This window comes from Oncorhynchus mykiss, chromosome 31, assembly GCF_013265735.2.
Source record: "Oncorhynchus mykiss isolate Arlee chromosome 31, USDA_OmykA_1.1, whole genome shotgun sequence".
In the NCBI taxonomy this organism is placed as follows: domain Eukaryota; kingdom Metazoa; phylum Chordata; class Actinopteri; order Salmoniformes; family Salmonidae; genus Oncorhynchus; species Oncorhynchus mykiss.
This window is the reverse complement of record NC_050571.1, coordinates 41,323,256-41,341,767: the sequence shown is the minus strand read 5'-3', so window position 1 is coordinate 41,341,767 and position 18,512 is coordinate 41,323,256. Positions and strand designations below refer to the sequence as shown.

General features: G+C 41.7%; 1 protein-coding gene across 3 annotated transcripts in view; it reads right to left on the bottom strand.

Annotated features, from left to right (window-relative positions):
• Positions 1–18,512, bottom strand: part of LOC110505187 (ETS-related transcription factor Elf-1) — an 80,487-nt gene that overhangs the window by 43,165 nt on the left and 18,810 nt on the right. The window contains exon 1 of one of the 3 annotated variants that reach the window (XM_021584227.2): positions 17,267–17,610. The exons of 1 other annotated variant lie outside the window; for it this stretch is intronic. The gene's annotated coding sequence lies outside the window, so the exon portion shown is untranslated. Of the gene's footprint in view, positions 1–17,266; positions 17,611–18,512 lie in introns of those variants that run through there. One more of the 3 variants, XM_036969627.1, reaches the window with a different exon arrangement.

Below are 18,512 nucleotides of genomic sequence, written 5' to 3'. Positions count from 1 at the left end.
ATGTTGGATTTTTGGTTTAGTAGTCATCTAAAAGTGGTATCACAGCGCTTTCAACCATTTAAAAGCGCAACAAAGTTCAAATGGGAATACAATGTCAGATATTTTGTTTTTATAAAACAACTTGATGTGTTATCACTGTGCTTCCTCTATTAGTGCAACCAAGTGACCTGGATTGCAGATGAGGTTACAATAAAAGTACATAGTGCAATGACGTTGAAGGTTTGACGTTATTTCAAAGGTACAAATTCTACATATTTTATGCAAGGTTTGTCTATGTTGAAAATTGGTTACAATGATGACATAATCCTGTGACTGAAATTTCACCCTCAAAACAACAGTTGATGATTTATTTCAAATCCAATGTATTTTCCACAATTCCACGTCACAGTACATTGACAAATTACGTTGAAATAACATTGATTCTACCAGTTTGTGCCCAAATGAACTGGAAACTACTGCTAAAACAGGGCCCTCTGAAGCTAATTCCAAGTCCAATGGCCCTCACAAGGACTTTTTTAAACTATGCTCCATGGTATGGTTATGAAATAGCACTGTCCCCACCATCTCACTCTTTCTCTCTCACACACACACTCACACACACACACACACATCCCTGATCTGTTTACATGTGTGCAAATACCAACATGTCACAGCACAGGTCGCCAAGAGGGGAGAAAAACCATGCCTTAAACATACCAGCAGCACAACACCCATGCTTCACACACAGCCACTCATGCAGCAGCAACCTTGAACTAAAAAAAAAGTTGACAGCGAGATTCCTGCTTTTTAGCCTCATCAGACGACCACTGCACCTTGAAACTTGCTCTGCATTCTCCAACTGGTAATACATGCAAGTTGGCAAGGCTTACCCTAAGAATCATGGTTCCATAGAGAGAGGCTATCAAACGGGGAGGAAAATGCAGTCAAGATACTTTTGTTTCTCCAGTAGTTGCTTGAGGCAGAGATTACAGCATACCGAGCCTTTATTGAAATTGTGCCCTCAAATCTTGGAGTACTATCAGAACACTGAGGCTTTGGCTCCTTCTGGGAGTGGGGACATGGCTGCTAAGAGCGGTACATACCAAAACAGGTCTGGACACAAGCGGGCTGGTGCGTCCACCCATCGTCAGGCATGCTGCAAATCAGCAACACACACAGTCAGCACACCTACAGAAAGAGGAGCTTAACTCTGCTTCATTGGCCTCAATCTTATCGCAGGCTTGGCCAAAGTTTGGGGTCAAATGCTATAAAATAAAGCTACCACAGCTGTGTTTCGTATAGCTTGGTGAGTGCGTGGTTGTCTTATGGTTATTTTTCATTCAACCTTCCCACAACATTCTGGGAATGATGCAGGATACCCAGCTAGCATATAACGTTCTGAGAACCATATGTGTTTTCTGTGGGAATTTCATTACTTCAGCATAATATTTTCTGCGGGTTTCTTCATGGTTTTATTTATAGTCATGTTCTCAGAGCGTTCAGAGAATGTTAAGAAACAATGTTCTTCTGTGGGAATTTCAGTACTTCAGCACAACCTTTTCTGCAGGTTTCCTCATGGTTCTATTTAAAGTCATGTTCTCAGGACATCAATCAATCAGTCAAATGTATTTATTAAGTCCTTTTTCCATCAGCCGATGTCACAGTGCTGTACAGAAATCCAGCCTAAAACCCCAAACAGCAAGCAATGCAGATGTAGAAGCAAGAAAAAGTTCCATAAAAACCACAAGAAAACAGTAGTGTTCGAAGAACATTAAAATAATGTTATTTCAAAAACATATATTTTGTTCTCTGCGTCAACAAAACTCTCTCTATCCGCCATCTTGTTAAGTGTGTTCAGGTGTTTTGGCTACACCTAAACTTAATGAGTGCTTATTTCCTTTGAAATGGGGTCTGTTTAAATGGAATATAAATAACAACTTTGTATGCATTAAAAAAACATGGAATGCTAGCTCTATCCTGGTGGTGCAGTGGACTAATTCCATGGCTAGAGAGCATATGATGATAGTTTCAAATCTCACTGATGCTGTACCACAATAAAAAAAAATTGTGTTTGCATGATTAATGCCTAAGCAAATGAATTTCCATGTGTCCTGGCTGTGCTTGGTTTTCAAAACAGTTAACCTAAAAACTTTCAGGAACTATAGTAAAATGTTCGCAGAACCTCCCTGCAACCAAAAGCATACGTTCCCAGAACAGGCAACATTTTAATTTCCCTTTAAAAAATGTTATGTTTTACTGTTCCGGAAACGTATGGCTTCGTTCTCAGAATCAATTGGAGACCAAAAACGGACGTTCCCACAACTTCCAAGAAACCAAATGTGCTAGATGGGACTTGTCTGTGGGCGAAGGAGTTTTTTGCATGCATCCAGAGGCATTGAAACCGAATGGAAACTTCAATTTGATGCATTTGTAGATTTCTTCAGTTTTTTTTAAAAACAATCAATTTAAAGACATTGAATTTGGTAATCAGTGCCGATTCAAACAAATCACTTGCATGATGCCTCTGCCTGTATCTATAGTACTGCATTGAGTAGAATCGTACATTAAGTTCTGAAATTGTGGCATATTTCCTTTGGGTAAATCACTTCAGTTAGAAATCCCACAGATTAGGAGCGAAATTACTCAATTTGCAGCTTTAGCAGAAATGTAAAGACTAAGAGTGAGCTGTCTGTAAACAGCTAAACAACCATAAAATCAGCTCTTACAATCTGATACCCTCTAAAACCCTGACAGCCAGGACCACTCACACCTTAGACAACTGGGAGAACACTATCTCTTCTTCAAATGAGCTTATCGCACTTCAGACAATGAAATACCAGCATAACAGTCTTCACATGAGAACTGGATCGTCACTAAGAAGAAAGTAAGACAAATTATCAGTGAAAAGCAGCAGATGGCTCATATGAAGACTGAGGGGGAGCACGCCTACAGGTCTGGAAAACATGTAACCAGCCCAGGTGAGATATCCAGGCCGATAGTGGTCAAGTTCGTGAGTTTTAAGGACAAGATGGTTGTTCTGGAGAGAGCAAAGAACTTAAGAGGGACTAACATCTTCCTCAACAGGAACTTATCTGAAGCTGTGCGCCAGAGGCAGAAAGAACTTATCCCAGCTATGAAAGCTGCCACAGAGCATGAGAACATTGCTAGAACATTACATCCGCTACGACATGATCATTGTCCACCTTCCCTCCTAAAAGCCTGGGAGGAATGAGAGCGCCAAGCCTCAGGGTCAGTAGCTTCAGCCCAACATCACACGCACACACATATCTCTAATAAGCTACCAAGGAAAGGGCTAAGAATAGCCCATATTAATATTTGTAGCTTTAGAAATAAGGTTAATGAAATTAATATCTTGCTGACATCGGATAAGATTCATATACTGGCCATCTCTGAAATTTACTTACATAATTCCTTTGATGATACAGCAGTAGCAATACACGGATATAACATCTACAGAAAAGACAGGAATGCCTATGTGGGAGGTGTTGCTGTATATGTTCAGAGCCATATTACCGTAAACTTTGAGAGGATCTCATGTCAAATGTTGTTGAAGTTTTGTGGTTGCAAGTTCACCTGCCTCATCTAAAGCCTCTTCTTTTGGGGTGCTGCTATATGCCACCAAGTGCTAACAGTCAGTATTTGGATAATATGTGTTGCAATGCTTGATAATGTGTGTGATGTTAACAGAGAGGTCTATTTTCTGGGTGACCTGAACATTGACTGGTTAGCAACTAGCTGTCCTCTCAAGAGGAAGATTATAACTGTGACTAATGCCTGTAATATGACAGAGGTTATCACTCAACAAACTAGAGTGCATATCAATAGTGTTGGATCTGTGACATTCACATATATTGATCATAACTTCACTAATGCTGCCGAGCTTTGCTCCAAAGCAATATCAGTTTCCATTGGCTGTAGTGACCATAACATTGTGGCAATAACAAGAAAAGACAAAGATTCTTGTTGAAGATGTAAAAATGTTTGGTGGTCTGATGTGTATGAGGAAGTGAATCCAGATGCAGTACTGGAAGTATTTGTAAAATGAGCTGTTGGAGCCACTCGGATTGATGATGAATTGAAAAAAGTGTATGGTTCAAATAAATTATGCAAAAGAGGTGGCAAACAAGTCAGGCTGCTCACTGATAGGTTGACAAACTGTAAATTGAGAAATTATGTGAATAAACTTAACAAAAAAAGAAGGAGAAATTATATTACCAAACAAGAATAAATTACATAAAACACAATGGAAAAAGAGTACCTGAAATGTACATCATGAGCAGAAAACTCAATTCATCGTTCATTGAAGTTGGTGGGTCATTTTCAACCAAAATGTTTTATATTTCCAATCATTTCAATGACTATTTCACTAGTAAAGTGGAAAAACTCAGAAGTTAAATAACATTTAACAGTACCATCATATGGTTAAAATAAATAAATAAAATGTCTAATAATGAAAGAGAAGGATTACAGTTTTGAATTTGGTCAAGATAGTGTTGGAGAGGTGGAAAAACTATTGTTATCCATAAATATATATAAGCCACCAGGTATAGACAATCTTGATGGTAAAATATTGAGAATGGTAGCAGACTGTTTTGCCACCCCTATATGACTTGTCTTTAACCAAAGCATAACGGAGTGTGTGTGTCCACAGGTGTGTAAGGAATCTATAGTAATTCCACTGCCTAAAAATAGTAAAGCACCCTTTGCTGGCTCCAACAGCCAGTTTGCTGACTGTTCTTGGTAAACTGATAGAGAATAATACAATGTTATTTTTCAGAGAACATGTTACCTATTGACTTTCACCATGCAACTAGAAAAGGGCAGTCAACTTGTACTGACTCAGATGACATTTCCAAAAGAAATGGATAATAAGATGATAGTTGGAGCTGTGTTGTTAGATTTCAAATTCCGGCTGTAACACAACAAATGTGTAATAAGTATAGGGGTATGAGTACCTTGTGAAAGCACTGTACATCTAAAACTAAAAGCATTGTATTTGGTTCAAAACCAATTTTAAGACATAAACCTCGACTAGTGTTGTACATAAAGAGTGTGACCATTGAGCAAGTTGAGGAAGTTAAAGTCCTAGGTATAGCACTGGATGGGCAATTATCATGGCAAAGTTGTTGTGGATATGAGGGGATGTCTGTTATAAAAAGATGTTCTGTGTTTTTTACACAAAAATCAACAGTACTAGTTGTTCAGGCGCTGGTCTTGTCCCATCTTGATTACTGTCCAGTAACATGGTTAAATGCTGCAAAGAAGACCTAGCAAAGAAGCAGCTGGCTCAAAACAGAGAAACACGCCTTTCCCTTAACGGCACATACACAGCTAACATAAACAGCATGCATGCAAGTCTTTCCTTTTTGAGGGTTGACGAGAGATTTTGAGGGTTGACGAGAGAATAACTGCTTCTCACATTTTTTATGAAAAAACAACAACATTACTGTGATGAAAATGATGTGTCGGAAGTGAGGTGTGCCTAATTATATGACACGTGTGTTTGTTTTTCTCTGATTTTGAGACCTGCCACATAAAACAAACAAAATATCTCCCAAATGAACTGTTACTGAGGTTTATATCATGTAAAATGACAGGGGGATTTAAAAAAATAAAATAAAAAATAAAAAAATGTTTTTTTTTTAAGTGGAACATAAATTGCATCATTCAAGTCATGAATGCGTCCCAAAGTTGATGGGTTTATTGATCCCCTCGCCACTGGAAGTCTGGAAATCACCCTCTGAGCTTCATAAGCAACACATGACAATGGAGGGCCCTCCAAGTGAGTTGGTAGGGGCGAGGGACAAGCTTGGGACCAATTGTGTTCAGAATCATAGAATATAATTACTAAAATCAACATCCATCAAATTGCTGTAGCTCTTCATGTTCTAGTGATTACGTTTTGTCATGTGGTTTCCCTGCAGGGTATTGTATGGTGTGAGGCTGGGTGCAGGTAGGAGAGAGGGAGCCAAGCCGGTGCAGGTCAATATTTGTGGAGCTGCACAGGCCGGGCTTTATAAAGCAGACCATTTGTTTATGATAGCAGAGGGGAAGGTGCATCATTGATGCAGGAGATGAGGACAATAAACCACATGGCCATAGAGACAAACATGCATTGTTCTATAAGATGGGCAGAATGGCGATGTGTTGTTGTTCAACCATAGGAGGTGAAATGAATGTAGTCGGCCTACTTTACCGCTGAGTGATCAGTGTGTATGATTCTAGGTGGGAAACCTATATGACACTGTGCGCACACAACATTACCAAAAAGGTGTTTGAGTATCGTGTCATTTTAAAGTACCATCCCGTAATTTCTAAGAAACATAATAGCCTTGACACTGAGGCTACTTTGAATGAAGGGAATAGACAAAAATCTCTTGGGGGCCTGTGACTTCTCCTGATGAAAATCACAATAATAAATTTTAAAAAATGCATAGGTAAACAAGGAGTGTTGCTTAGGAACAAAGATACAGAGAAAGAGTGAGCGAATGAGTGAGTGAGTGAGTGAGTGAGTGAGTGAGAGGGAGAGAGAGAGAGAGAGAGAGAGAGAGAGAGAGAGAGAGAGAGAATATACATGTATATTCAAACACACACTCCCAGAGCCGTGAACGAGTATTTCAATCACACAACCCTCAAAGAGCGTGAGTAATTAATTTACTTACTGGCATGCATTTCTAAACGTAATCTTTCTGCGAGGAGGATAATGATGTAAATGTTGCCATCCTTCACAGTGATGGAAGCTCAAACACTCAATTTAACAAGTTGAAGGAAAAAATATAGAATTACTGTTTTGAGTCAATGGAACAGAACTAATGAGCAGCACTTGAGAGAGTAGGTAGTGATTAAGGTAAACATGAGTTAGAGGTGACAAAGACTTTAAATTTCCACTCGAGTCGAAGTTGATTGGCAATTTGCCAAGGGAAAGCATCATATTGGAATAATGCTCAAAAACTTGACTGATTTAACTTTCCCAGAGCATCTAAGTGTAACACAACTCAATTTTAAATACAAACAATTAAGAAATCTTAAATAACCTAAATTAAAGAATGTGAAATGTCAGAATAATAGTAGAGAGAATTATTTATTTCAGTTATTATTTCTTTCATCACATTCCCCGTGGGTCAGAAGTATACATACACTCAATTAGTATTTGGGAGCATTGCCTTTAAATTGTTTAACTTGGGTCAAACGTTTCGGGTAGCCTTCCACAAGCTTCCCACAATAAGTTGGGTGAATTTTGGCCCATTACTCCTGACAGAGCTGGTGTAACTGAGTCAGGATTGTAGGCCTCTTTGCTCTCACACGCTTTTTCAGTTCTGCCCACAACAATCTTCTACAGGATTAAGGTCAGGGCTTTGTGATGGCCACTCCAAAATCTTGACTTTGTTGTCCTTAAGCCATTTTGCCACAACTTTGGAAGTATGCTTGGAGTCATTGTCCATTTGGAAGACCCATGTTGCTTCAATATATCCACATAATTTTCCTTTCTCATGATGCCATCTATTCTGTGAAGTGCACCAGTCCCTCCTGCAGCAAAGCACCACCACAACATGATGCTGCCACCCCCGTGACTCACGGTTGGGATGGTGTTCTTCAGCTTCAAAGCCTTCCCCTTTGTCCTCCAAACAAAATGATGGTCATTATGGCCAAACATTTCAGACCAGAGACATTTCTCCAGAAAGTATGATCTTTGTCCCCATGTGCAGTTGCAAACTGTAGTCTGGCTTTTTTATGGCTGGTTTGGATCAGTGGCTTCTTCCTTGCTGAGCGGCCTTTCAGGTTATGTCGATATAGGACTCGTTTTACTGTGGATATAGATACTTTTGTACCTGTTTCCTCCAGCATCTTCACAAGGTCCTTTGCTGTAGTTCTGGGGTTGATTTGCACTTTTCGCACCAAAGTACATTCATCTCTAGGAAACAGAACGCATCTCCTTCCTGAGCGGTATGATGGCTGCGTGGTCCCATGGTGTTTATACTTGCATACTATTGTTTGTACAGATGAACGTGGTACCTTCAGGCGTTTGGAAATTGCTCCCAAGGATGAACCAGACTTGTGGAGGTCTACAATTTTTTTCTGAGGTCTTGGCTGATTTCTTTTGATTTCGCCATAATGTCAAGCAAAGAGGCACTGAGTTTGAAGGTAGGCCTCGAAATACATCCACAAGTATACCTCCAATTGACTCAAATCATGTCAATTAGCCCATCAGAAGCTTCTAAAGCCATGACATAATTTTCTGGAATGTTCCAAGCTGTTTAAAGGCACAGTTACCTTAGTGTATGTAAACTTCTGACCCACTGGAATTGTGATACAGTGAATTATAAGTGAAATAATATGTCTGTAAACAAGTGTTGGAAATATGACTTGTGTCATGCACAAAGTAGATGTCCTAACCGACTTGCCAAAACTATAGTTTGTGAACAAGAAATTTGTGGAGTGGTTGAAAAACGAGTTTAAATGACTCCAACCTAAGTGTATGTAAACTTCCGACTTCAACTGTATGTACTATCCTGTCCTGGATACATACAAGCCATGTATTGGTAAGGAGACAGGCATTATGGGTACTGTAGTACATCATGCCCTAAGCCACAGACAGCATTCCCTGTCATCCTCACTCTCATCTCAGCTCAGTCTGTATTGATCCAAGCTGATCTCCGCTACATTACTGTATTAGAGAGGCTGCTTTGGGAGAGCTTAATGGCTGGCAACTTACACTCATCCACTGGCAGCCATTCTCAACCAGGCTCTGTGATGCCATTTTGTGACTGCATTAACATTGAACTTCGATATGGCCAAGGCAGCGTGGATCATTTTAGGAGACATTCTAGCTCAGAAATAAGAGCTGGCTTCTTATGGCATCAGATTATTTTTAGACATGTTTTCTGTGGCAATTTTGGGTACAGTGAAAGTTCCTCCATTAATTAAGTGAATTGTGAGTACATAATTATCAACATATTTTACATTATACAGAACTATCTCCATCCTTGGATGCAACCTTTTAGAACCCAAGCCATTATTAGCTACAAAACTGCACAATACAGACCAATCCGCATGCAGAATATTTATAATTTCTTGATGTCACCATGGTTGTTGTCTAACACATGTGAAGCCACTTTCTCACAACATCAGTCCAAGCAGCCATCCTGTATCTGGTTTTTCCCTTCATACCTCACACTGTTCTCATGTCCTCCCCACTGGCCTTGGCTCTATTCACAACTGTGACATTATTATTCTCAGTTTCTGAGGTTCTGAGCTTGTCTTCTAAAGCATTGAGCAAGGCATTTTGATTAAGGTTCTGATCTTGTCTCTGTAATTGTGGGCTATTGCATATGTCTGAGTCAGAAGCCTAGCAGACAAGATCCGCCTCTGTACCGGAGTCATGGAAGGTATGGACAGTTTTAATGACGAACAAGGCTTTGGCATTTGAACAGAGGTTCTGAGATAGTCTTTGTAACTGTGGGCACATGCATGTGTCTGGGTGAGGGCTCAGAGCATAGCAGACACAGGAGTAGTCTGTGTTCCTAGAGTCATGAAAGGCATAAAAGGCAGGGCACAGTTTTCCACACCACTGACTGCAGAGGCCCACTTCACTCCCGTCCAACCACAGACAACAGTGCAACTGGGCCGTCTGGGAGCCAAGGATCCGAAAACCGTAAAGAAAAATCCTTATCTCCCAGCGTCAGAATGGCTGATTGTATTACATGGCGCTGCATTGCAGGCCCAGATGCTATTGAAGACGGCAGTGTAACAGATTGTATTAAGCCAGCTGTGAGTGATACTCTATAAGGAGAAGAAGTAGAAGTTAGAGTTGGATTCAAATTACTGGTTGGTGGTCATTTGAATCCAGGTGTCCTCTCAGCAACTATTTTGCTGCTGAGAGTTTTCCTGCGCTGCAGGAAGTCCAGATGAGCTTCATGATTTACATAAATTCACTGAAAATCTGCGCTAACACACTGCTATATTAACAGTGTGTTATACTTTTCGTGAGGCCTACTTTTGTCCTGTTGCTGCAGGATTCTTTTTGCCACGACAACACTGGTCAAATTAAGATCCGACATCTGTAGTATTAGGCTTGATGTGTCCCGCAGTCGAAGCACTGTAATGTCTTTTTAAGGCATGTTACCTCATTAAGGGTGGGTCTGGACCAATGCAGCTGGAAAGAAAAACATGATGCCGTAGATGCATGTGCAGAGGCCACATAATTATACTGTGCTCTTCTGAGATGTCAGTTGAAGTTGGTGGAAACGTTGCTACTCCACCTACCATCTCTTCACTAAACAAGAAAAGTTGCAAGTAGCACTGTTTCATCTGAATGAAGAAGCCATCATTGCTGAAATGAATATATTTCGGAGAAAAAAAACTCTATATTTCTCTTGCCGCCCACATACATGTGATGTTTCCATGATAGACACAGACATTTAACAAGAGGCGCTACTGAACCATTGATGGTTTTAATGGGAAATTACAATAACATTTATCTTTAAAGACGTGCAACATACTCCTGCAGTGCTGACTTACTTGACAAGCCTGAGCATATTTGTTGTCCTTACTAAGAAAGGATCCTAATTTTCAAGATGATGGATTCTGTTGAATTTCCATTGTATTTCAGTAAATAGCCTTGCTATGGCACCAATAACCCAAGGCACCCTGTTGACACTGCCAACCCTATTCCCAGAGCTGTAAAGATTCCACCTCCTCAGCTAACAGGCCTGATGTTGCATTAACCGAGAACGTTATTAATAGGAAGGTGTGACTTCATCTTTCACACAAACCACACTTTTTTAAATTACCATAACGGGCTGACTGGGGGCATGGTGGTGGGAATCAAGTGCACCCGCCCATTCCTCAGGGCTAGTGTAGGAGGGAAGGAGGGAGGTAGGGAGGGAGAGATAGAGGGGGCTCTGGTGGGTATTTGGTTATGGGGGGAGGTAATAAAGCTGGCTAAAGATCCTGCGAGGCAGAGGAAAAAGAGATTTGGTAGGGAGGGCAATGGGAGCGTGCCGCTCAGAGTGTTCCCCAAACATGAGTCAGATGTGGTATTGATCACCCTGGTTCACAAACCAAACAAGCCTGTGAGACTGACTATCTTGCATCCCAAAACGTCTCATGATGATTCTTTGAACTAGGGATGATAATCATGCCGATATTAACAGTGACTTGAAAATACTGACATGGCCTGTGCATTTTTTAATAATTTGTCACCTCAAGCTGACAGATGGAACTGATTAGTGACAGAGGTAACTGCCAAAATAAAGGAAACACCAGTATAAAGCGTATTAACAGGGTATTGGGTCCCCACAAACCAGAACAGCGTCAATGCACTTTGGCATGGATTCTACAAGTGCCTGGAACTCCATTGGAGGGATTCGATACCATTCTTCCACAAGAAATTCCATAATTTGGTGTTTTGTTGATGGTGGAGGAAAACACTGTCTCAGGGGCCAGTCCAGAATCTCCCATAAGTGTTCAATTGGGTTGAGTCTGATGACTGTGACGGACATGGCATATGGTTACATCGTTTTCATGCTCATCAAACCATTCAGCGACCACTCGTGCCCTGTGGATGCCATTGTCATTCTATAGTCATGGTAGCCAAACTAATGGCCTGCCCAGCATTTTTTACCCTAACCATGATGGGGTGTTAATTGCTTAATTAACTCAGGAATCACACCTGTGTGGAAACACGTGCTTTCAATATACTTTGTATCCCTCATTTACTCAAGTGTTTCCATTATTTTGGCAGTTACCTGTATATAGCTCTGTATTATAAGATAGCTCACATAGAGCAGTGGCCAAACAAGATCACATCAGCATCATCAGTCACTGTAATGAAATTCACATCATTATTCCATTGCGAGCAGAAATTCTGCCCTATGTTTCTGCTTCCAGTAATGAGACACCCAGCTCACAGTTCTGGTTCCCCAGTACCTCAGAACAATGGCCTGCCAGTCTCAGCTTGTTTGTGTGTGTGTCAGACAGTTGCGACATTGGGAGAGCTGCGGGTTGCTCAATGGAAATGGAGAGACGAGTATGGAAACGTGATGCAAATCCACCCCTGGGTCAACACAAAGGACCCTCAGCTAGGCAATGCAACGCAAGAAACACATGGTACTAACTCTTTCAAATGTGGCCAATGTCCACCATGCACTTTTAGCATGAACAGTCAGAAACGCACAGTTACTGTTAGCCGACTCAACTCAGTTCCACGATTTACGATGGAATTGAGGGTGACTAGCGTGAGCTCCGATGTCACATAAAATGATTTTTTTTAATTATTTTTTTTAAAACTACAGATTTCACACAGCACCCACTTTTACCCAACATGATATATTGCTGAAGGCTATTGATATTGAATGGGTCCATGTATGGGTCTTCATCCTGTTCATCCGGCTAGCTAGAGCCTGCAGCATCCCCCACAATAAAGGAGGGGTTGGGGGGAGTTTCAAACCAGAGGTGTAGAGCTCAGATAACCTCAAGCACATTTTGACCTGTTTCAGCCCATCTTCCCATCATTAAGGCCCTTAGATGTGTGTGTGAAGCCGCTAAACCCCTAAACATTTACATTTTAGTCATTTAGTAGACAGTCTTTTCCAGAGCGTCTTAAAGTAGTGAGCAATGTTCCCTTTTTTTTGGCACTAAGCAAATGTCAGGTCGGCTGAGTGCAAACTTGAACGTTGTGAAAATTCTGTGCCAGTTCCGGCACGTGTTTACTGTGAACACTGAGGCTGTACCCACAGTAGGCTACTGTGGCTATTTGATCATAATGTAAGACTACCAAGAGTGGCCCACCATCAAAAACAATGGAGAAAGACACATCCCATAACATTTTAACATGGAAATAGATGTTCATCATTCAGCCTACAGTAGCAGCCAATGTGTGGTGTTCATCAATGCCTACATTCCATTAGTTTTAAAGAAAAAAAGCACATTAACCTGTTCATCCACTTGTCCTTCAGACAAGGAGGTGACTGAAAATGTTGTGTTTGATGCAAGAAACCACTTTACAAAATTAAATTAATTATTATTCCCATACAAGTATTACAGCGAATCAGACAAATTATGCTACTCTCTGTCTATTGGCTACTTAGCTTATTCAATAACTCCTCAAAATTTAACACTTCCCCTTTAAAGACAAAAAAGCTCTAAGTGTGCGTTCTCTAATTCTCTCCTTCTCTCTTTCTCTCTCTCGGAGGACCTGAGCCCTAGGACCATGCCCCAGGACTACCTGACATGATGACTCCTTGCTGTCCCCAGTCCACCTGGCTGTGCTGCTGCTCCAGTTTCAACTGTTCTGCCTTATTATTATTCGACCATGCTGATCATTTATGAACATTTGAACATCTTGGCCATGTTCTGTTATAATCTCCACCCGGCACAGCCAGAAGAGGACTGGCCATCCCACATATGCTCTCTCTAATTCTCTCTTTCTTTCTCTCTCTCGGAGGACCTGAGCCCTAGGACCATGCCCCAGGAATACCTGACATGATGACTCCTTGCTGTCCCCAGTCCACCTGACTGTGCTGCTGCTCCAGTTTCAACTATTCTGCCTTATTATTATTCGACCATGCTGGTCATTTATGAACATTTGAACATCTTGACCATGTTTTGTTATAATCTCCACCCGGCACAGCCAGAAGAGGACTGGCCACCCCACATAGCCTGGTTCCTCTCTAGGTTTCTTCCTAGGTTTTGGCCTTTCTAGGGAGTTTTTCCTAGCCACCGTGCTTCTTCACCTGCATTGCTTGCTGTTTGGGGTTTTAGGCTGGGTTTCTGTACAGCACTTTGAGATATCAGCTGATGTACGAAGGGCTATATAAAATAAATTTGATTGATTGATTTACTTGACTCGCTTTACAAAGATGGCTAGAAATGCACACATTTTGTGCTCTTGTTGGAAGCAACCATTCCCCCATTGTTGACTAGAAATTGGCTATAACTGGGTAAATAACTCACTAACTAGCAAATAATATGAACAAATGTGCACTACATGCAGCTCTCACTTTGATCTCCAAACTTGAAACCGCTCATACTTTATCCTAAACACAGTCCAGTTCATAGTGAATGGCACAGATCCATATATGGGAATGGCTATTTGCATATAGGCCTACTGCAGCTCTGATTCATTATGGCGCACTGGTCTGTGTAGAGTACTGGCCTGAGTCGTGCCTGTCAATGCAATACAATCCTACTCCAACAAGCTCTGCCTACAAGAAAATCTCTTGCACAGTTAGTTTTGCATACTAAATCTTGCATAGTTCGTTTTGTTTATGTCTATTACATCGAAAGTGGCTAAAATTGCATTGATTCGATCACAATTCCCACAGTAGAGCGAAACGTTGATAGTGTTAACTAAAATTGTAGAAAGTTGAGTAAAGTTCCATTTTTGTAGGCTCATATTTCTTCTGTGCGGCAGTCTGAGGGGAGCTGTGTGCAGTTTACAGGGAACATTGGTAGTGAGCGCATATATTTTCATACTGGTCCCCCATGGTAATCGAATCTACAACTCTGGCATTGCAAGCGCCATGCTCTACCAACTGAGCCACACGGGACATCGAGGAAAGGGACCATAACCCAACCTAGAATTGCCAACCCAAACCGGTTCCTGTCACACCCATTACCTGAGACCATGTCATGTCATCCCCATCACCTGAGATCATGTCATCCCCGTTACCAGAGATCCCCTGTTAGACTATGTGAGAAAGAAAATTGTTAATGTGTCATAACAACACTGATGACAAGCCAACAGCATGACACAGAGTGTGCTTATTTACCCATCTACCGCAATACAGCTCAAACAAACTGCTGCCCTTGGGTCATTCAAAGCCAGCCACAGGCTGGATTGTGAAAGGAGAAAATGTGAACCAGAACAAACCCAACCCTCGATTGTTCCATATGCAGGCATGCCAAGCCTGGTCTGATTAAATCCACCCTTCCTCCTCCTCCTCCTCGGCCAGGCCTAATGACCTAATTACAGGCTAAGACTTGTTGACTCTGTATTGTGTGAGGAGCCAACCTGACACTACTGCTTCCCTCCCTCCTTTCCTCCCTCTCTTTATCTCTCTGACTCTCCCTCCCTTGTGACAGAAACTCTCTACAGTCCCTCAATAAGCCAACAATGGGCTGCTCTGGTGTGTTGTGTGTTTGTCTCATGTCATGGCCAAACCTCAGGTACTGTGCCTCATTTACAAGCCAAATCAAGAGGCCAGGGTGAGCACGAGGCAAGATTTGGGTCAGATGCAAATTCGGGATTGGTACGGGGCACAACTGAGCTATTCACCAATGTTCAAACTGGGTTATTGACTCATGGGATTAAATATAACATTTTCCAGTTGTAGACCCTGATGACCTAGACCAAAACAGTGACCTCATAACTAGGACTTTTCATGAGCGAGATATAGAGAGGGGTAAGGGGGCAGCCTGGTTTTGTCTTGTTGCCATGATCATCAGCCTGGCATAGCCTGCATGAATCAGGACAACAATCACAGAGGGCTGATTTGGTAACATCAGATCTACAAGGTAGAATGTAAGCTTCATAAATGATATGTGAGAAGATTATTGAGCCAACATTAAGTTAAACTGCTTTATTTTGGGTCTTTCGAGGTCTGTTGGATCCATACAACAAAATATATATGGGGCACTTTATTATTAGTGTGTCACAGAGACATTTCCAACTGCCAACTTCAATAAAGGCTCCATTTGCATGTATGAATGTTGTTTAAACAGTCCCATGTTTGCTCAGTGGCGTGTGCACAATGTGTTGTTTGGACCATTTCTGAAGCTCATGAGCAGTTTGTCAGTGTAGAGCATGTTTCTGGTGAAACAGGAAGCAGGCTTTTATCTCTGCTGCAATTTTTAGCAACAGAAACCTACCACAACTGCATAGAAGATAATGGTGGCACAACACCAGCTTTTTTGTCATCCCCCGTGAGTTGCATTGAGTACCTGCTGATCCTCATCTGCCTTACAGAATGAGCAACATTCGTGCAGGGCTCCAGTGGCCTGATTAAGTCCTGATATGCAAGCCTGAAATCAAACAGCAGGGAGTGGGGAGGAGCACCTTCTAGAATCTAGATACTATAGCAATGAATTACTTTTTAAAAGAAAATATTCTAGTGGTAGGCTAGAGCCAGACCAAAGCAAAGTCGGTGAGAAGAATGCATAACCTTTTCAGAATAATGGCCTAAGGTCTACTCAGAGTTGCCATGAAAGATAATTACAAGTTTTTCTACACCATGACCAACTGTAAACTCTCATGTGGGCTTGGGCGGGGGGGGGCTTGCAAAACATGCTTCACTCCCTAGCTAAAGCGCGCCATATATGGCAATGACTCGAAGACGTGACATCGAACATACAAATGATCATTCTCACAAACAATATATCTCTCATTGCAATGAAACCTCGATAGAATCAAAGCATACATTTATAAAAACACTGCTTGAATCTACTTGGCATACCTCAACAAGCATATTGTATCTAAGGTGTGTCAAGAACATTGAGCATCACGCAATCCACCCTTTAGCCAGAATAGATTCCAACCCTACGCTCGCTTACAACTGCACTGGGGTCAGACAGGCTGGGGTCGGACGACTCGTTCAATCTTCTCGGTATAACAGTTGGGATAATGGGACAATTCAGAGTGCAATGCATTTCTCATCATTGGATTGAGGTACGTTTTCTGAGCCATATCTGGAGCCACTGTGTCTTAATCTAAACAGGATCCTGTGCGACCCCAGTGCAGCTGTAAGCAAGCACAGGGTCAGAATCTATTCTGGCTATCCACCCTTTAACATCTGAACGACGTCTTTTAAGTCTGAGCTCAATGTCGGTCTACACTTTTACTGGAAAAGGATGAAAGGGTATAAAGTACGTTGTAATAGTGTTATAAATGATTACCCGGTTTTATGAAAGGTGTTTGATAAAGTTTTAGTGCTGCCCAAAACAAAATTGTCACTGACAGCAATGGGTACATGTCTTGGTTGGTATCTTTAAGAAAGCGTGTTATGAAATGTGTCATGTATGAAAACACACAAAACATGCCACAAAAGCTGAGCATTGAATTGTATCAACATGACATTTTCTTGCCGTTGACTTGCCATCTTACTTTATAATTTTCTTGTGACACATTTGCAATGTAGAAAACCAAATGAGGAACACATATGGTAAACACATAACCCATATAAACAACTCTAATTGGTTTGAACCACCTATTCACCCATAAAGAAGCAAAATATAATCAGAAATTCAAAGAAACAGCTCAGTCACTAACCTCAAAGACAAGGGGCTTGGGTGTCGAACTCCATGTTAACAGTAGAACACATGACAGATCTAAGTGACTTAAAAAAACTGAAGGGGAAAAAGTGATACCACTGCAATTTAGAAAAATAATCCAAGTTAGGAAGTGCCAGGGACACAGTGCTGTACAGAACGTGTGGAACACTGACCTGCCCTCTACCTGAAAAAGCGAGGCAATGGCTGCTGTTTGAAATTTAAAAAAGGAGAAGTGTAGTGAAGCAACTTGCCTTGGCTCTCCCTGTGAGTCATGTAGCTCGACATCCATTGGTGGGTGAGCCTTCACGCAGAGTGGCTGCACCTGGCCAATCGCAAGTCAGGGTGGGTCCTGTATGCAAATCCTTTCAGGTGAGTCACGGCAGGTGTTGGGGATTGGCTGAGGGATGGATGTGGGGGAGGGGAGAGCGAGGACGGACCAACCAGTAAGCCACACCTTGAGCAAAGTTTTTCTTGCGGAGGAGTGCTGGGGTAGAAGAAGGGTGCTGTAAATGCATAGTTTAGTTTACCATTGGTCTGGTATGCATTTGTTTGAGGACACTTGGACTTTGACCAACCACTATAAAGCAGTCTTGTCTTGGTCTGTAAGGAAAATGGTTCAAGGCATACACAAGACATGGGACACACTTGAATGTAAAAATATGGGTCAGAGAAGAATACAAGCTCATATTCATCCTTAAGCTTTCAAAGCAGAGTTAGAAATGAGTTTTGAGGTCATTAAGGCAGAGTAAATGAGACAGTAAGAGGTCAATCCAGGGGAGTAGCTCCTGTGGCAATAGAGGCCACCATAAAACCAACTTTTTATGGGGCTTCACTGGAAGGTACAAGAATAGTGGGCTATAAAGACCAAAGCAGTCTCACCTGACCACAATTAGACATCAGAGGCAGGCCACTGGTCTTAGCTAATGCCTCAGCACAAGTGGGTCTATAGACCCCCTCCTCCCCCCTTGTACCCACCTGGATGATATAATGCTAATGCATATGAGTGGCCGTACTCGCGTACACACAAATACAGACACACACACACCATGCCCCAACTCATCCTGCGCTGTGCTCTGATGTATGGGCCTTGAGATAGCTTGACAAGCATCTTTATTTAATCAGACTGACAAACAGGAAGTTGAGTAGTTCTGTGATTGTGTGTGTGTGTGTGTGTGTGTGTGTGTGTGTGTGTGTGTGTGTGTGTGTGTGTGTGTGTGTGTGTGTGTGTGTGTGTGTGTGTGTGT